Source organism: Olea europaea, chromosome 21 (assembly GCF_002742605.1).
Source record: "Olea europaea var. sylvestris chromosome 21, O_europaea_v1, whole genome shotgun sequence".
NCBI lineage: Eukaryota > Viridiplantae > Streptophyta > Magnoliopsida > Lamiales > Oleaceae > Olea > Olea europaea.
The window spans coordinates 8933593-8938106 of NC_036257.1; positions in this window are offsets into that span (position 1 = coordinate 8933593).

The window sequence follows — 4514 nt, forward strand, 5'->3', positions numbered from 1 at the left end:
AAAAATTGGGGGGGGGGGGGGGGGGGGGGGGCACCTAGTGAGAAAACCCTTTGTTAGCCCATCAAATCAAAGGGGTGACTATATTTGCTTTTGAAAAGAAAAAAAGGGTTTTGCTTTGATTTGGGGGGTTTCTTTGATTGGACGGTTTTGACCTTTAGCAAAGGCACGCATGTAAGATGTGACAAATTGTTGTTTGATTGTGCCGTGGATAATATTGATTTTTAAATCTAGTTGGGACTCAATTTTACAACATATCATGCATGTATCATCTTTCCTTCACATTTATATTATTTATACACTTGGACATAGGTTAGATATGCAGATCGAGACTTCTCCGAGCAAGACAAGTTGATCGTATGTACTCTAAAATTCAAATCAATATATGGACATATGATTTAATGTAGGAGAAATGTTGGAGTCGGGGTTTAGATTTTTAGAATGAGAATTATCTAAAACTCATTACTTTCAAATGACACCAAATATGAATATTTATAGGTCTCGAGATGAAATTGAGATTTTCAGATGCTGACATGTTTGTCTCATCCAATGACTGATGAATTGAACTCAATGAAATGACATTATAGCTATCATAAACATGAGATCAAACTGTCCTAAACGAAAAGAAGGAATTTAACTTCGGACCATCCTTGTAAAGATATTCCATCAATCAAAACCTCTGCGATTCAATGTAGTGTTGGTTAAACGTGTTCGTCTCGGAGAGAATATGTAACAAGGCTGTAGTGAGTTTTGCCACCTCAAATTTTAGTAGTTGCTTGGAATCTTCGTGGCTAATATATCACTTTCAACCAATTTCGCAGACCAAAAACACGTGATTATCATTAACAAACTAATAACCTCTCTAAATGAGGTTTATTTATTACAGGGACGACTGAAAATTAAACATACAAGGGATTTAATGATAAAAGAAAGAGAAGAGGCAATGTTAGCGTATCATTGGGTGATCAATGCGTCATGAGGTCACGATAAAAGAATTTAATGATTCGTTGATTAGTCTTTTAATCATATATCTCTAAAATTGTATGTGATGATCGCTTAACTTGTATCGCACTTTTAATTTAGTGAAGCCTAGCGTCAAACTATCTAATGAGGTAAATGAATATGAAGTTTAATGTTTTAAAATAAATTTAAAATAAAAAAAGGTATAACCACTGAAATATAGGTGTTAGGGTCAGGTGATGAAGTTGATATATGAACCCTCCTTTCAAATCTCTCGACAATTGTCCTTCTCAGATGACACACAGATTCTCATCCATTATTGCATGATATGTAATTCTCAACCGTGATAGATTTTTATACAAAAACATATTCCGAGGCATCTGTCATTTAAATTTTTTACAACCCATTTTTCCAAAAGCACCATAGAAGGGAACAAATCTGTTTTAAGAAAACATCATGAAGATGATATGATCAAACTAGAATTCTGTTCATGATTGTTTCGATTTTGAGCATGTTGATTGTAGAGTTCCAGTTTCATCTTGTTATTTTGTTCAAATCTCATCTCATAATCTACAAGAGTAAATATCTTCAAATTATTGAAGAATGAAAACAATATTCAAGAAACAACAATTAGTTTATATGTTTTGTTTCCACTATAATTTAATAGGTAAAATTGTCTACATTTTTGGGAATTTCTAAACTTTGAAAGCTGTTTGAATGTCACCCATTACCATGTCACAAATAGTTGGTCATGCCTTTACGGACAGAAATTAACATCCCCCACTTATCAAGTGAACACAAATGCAGGAAATTCTAGCACCTTGTGTAATCACAATTTATTTTCAAGACAATTAGCTTTTTATTTTACTTTCTTAGGTTGTGACAAATCACACGTTAGTTAGTTGTGATATATCATGAATACCTAATCCAAGTGTAATAACTCATAGCATGCTTCAGCATAAATTTTGGGTCAAAATGCTTATTTGAAACGATGAATTACAAGATTTTTTGAATGATTAAATGACCTTGTTTTTTCAAAGTTACAAAATTTGCATTTTCTTATTTTCCAATGGTCCCAATCCGATCACAATCAAATGAGATTATTATCCATAATCTAAATTTCCATTACTTCAATTAGAAGGTTGCAAGAAGTTAAAGGAGTTCGGGAAGTTAAGAATTTGAATTTCATTCAAAACATTCTCTCCTATCCACTTTTGAAATCTTGCGGGTCGGATCACTCCATATGGATGACCCATGACCCATATTTTCCAACATCTCCCACTCACACATAATATGTTTGACCCAAACCACACTGACAATGAATATAGTACGTTAGATTATTCTCAAGGCCTATCTCATAAAAATTTAAACGGCAAATAGATCGTGTGACCAGCGAGTAATATTCGGTACTATAAACTTATTAGGATATTTAGTAGTTCTTTTAGAGGATCATTATATCTCACTATACCCCAAACTCATTTTTCAATATTAATTCAAATATTTTCGATCCCTCGAATATTTATGGAACATACTTGACCCCACATTGTATCATTGTATTCACAATTGTGTTCTATATCCTAAATGGTTATATACAATTGTTCGACTGATGAATACAAATATAAATGTTGGTGAAAATAGTTTTCTTTTCCCTACTTGTATCCTTCAACTTTAAATCAGTTGCTTTTCTAGATATGTCCCATCAAACTGAATCAATTATAGTCATTGGTAACTTGCTTAAGTAGTAACACCAAAATAAAATTTCAAAAAACAGTCAAAAGTCATAAGAGTATATATGAGGTTATGTAAACCTCAAGGTCTCACATAATGAGGAAGCAGAGATTCATTTACTCATTTACCCAATATTGATCGTAAACGCACACGTGGTATGAAATACGTGCTATGATATTTTCTCCCTCTTTTGTGGCATATGTCATATTCATTATAAACAAATACCATCGTACAGATCCTAGTTCAGTTATTTTTCGATACCTGGTTTAAGTTATCCTTATGTTTATTCCTATAAGCAATATATAATCAAGAACTCGATTTGGCTATAAAACAGTTCTAAAGAATAGCAAATCCATATCAATTACTTGTTGTAATCTCATCTTGATGTCTCATCAAGATGATCGGATCATGTACACAATATAATCACTTTGTCTCATTTCATCAAGACGATTGTTCGTGTGAGTGAACCAATCTTAATCTGTTTGACATACTTTATACGTAGATGCAAATCCTTATCTCGTAATACTAGGGATGGCAAAAAGGCTCGAGAGCTCAAACCGCTCGTGGCTCGGCCCGCAAAAAGCTCGAGCCGGATCGGCTCGAGGCTCGGTCAAACCAAGCCCCATCTTAGGGTGTTGGGCTGAGCTCGAGCCAGCTTAAAAGAAATTAAAAAAAAATGGTAAAAGGCAGCAAGCTGCTGCCTTTGTTTAAAGGCAGCAGGTAGCTGCCTTTTAAAGGAAAAAAAAGCGGGTTGGCTCAGCTTGGCCCATTTTGGCTCAGTAAGGCCTCAGCCTCGATTTTTTGGCCGAGTTTTGCTCGGCTCGGCTCGGCTCGGGCCCAAAAAAGCCCGTCTTCAAAAAGCTCGAGCCGAGCCCAAGTCTTGATTTTCAGCTAGCGAGCCGACTCGACTCCACTCGTTGCCATCCCTACGAAATACCAAATGATAGATTAAATATAAACTCAAAATTGTTCATATATGAGCATAAAAAATTTTCAATCGAGAGTTTTTATGATATACTAAGTATCATATTCTATGTAATTCTAGATATTAGATATTACCAATAAATATATCTTTAGACATCTTTAAAGTATGATAATTACATATCATCATTTACAAAGGTATATTGCAAAGACACTTTCTTTACTAATAGCTCTCATAAAAATACCATCAAGGGTTTGGTTCCATCATGATATATGAGATCCTCAACACATGAGATAACTGCATAAATATCATGAATATCATATTCTCAATTAATATAATTAGATGCACAATACATCTATACCAAATAATTTATTCAACCAAGATATACACTACAAGATATGTTTTTTGCTGTATAGAATTTATTCAACCAAGATATACACTACAAGATATGTTTTTTGCTACTCTATACAGCAAAAGTGCACAAGTCTAATGACTTTGTGCTCGATTAACTCTCATCTTTAGTCAATATTTGTATATCTATTCTAATCACGAGTTATTTCTTCAACAATAAAATAGAATAACTGACAGAAGCACCATTTAGGTGTCACAACACTCTTTCTATGGATAATATTAATACCTATTGACTAGATCGATGGTATAAAAAAATGTTAGGACAAGTATACAATATAGCGTACTTCTAATTCCTAATTGTACTAGATATGATCTTCTAGATATTTTTTCTGCACTTATGGAGTTTTTGGACATACATGAAGACTCATATGGTCTCCTTTCAATACAGGAGTATCAATAATGTAACATTTCCACAGTTAAAAATATTCTAGAGTCTATAAAGCATACAACGCTTGTGAAAGAGTAAAAAGACTAGAACAATATTTTTAACACAAAA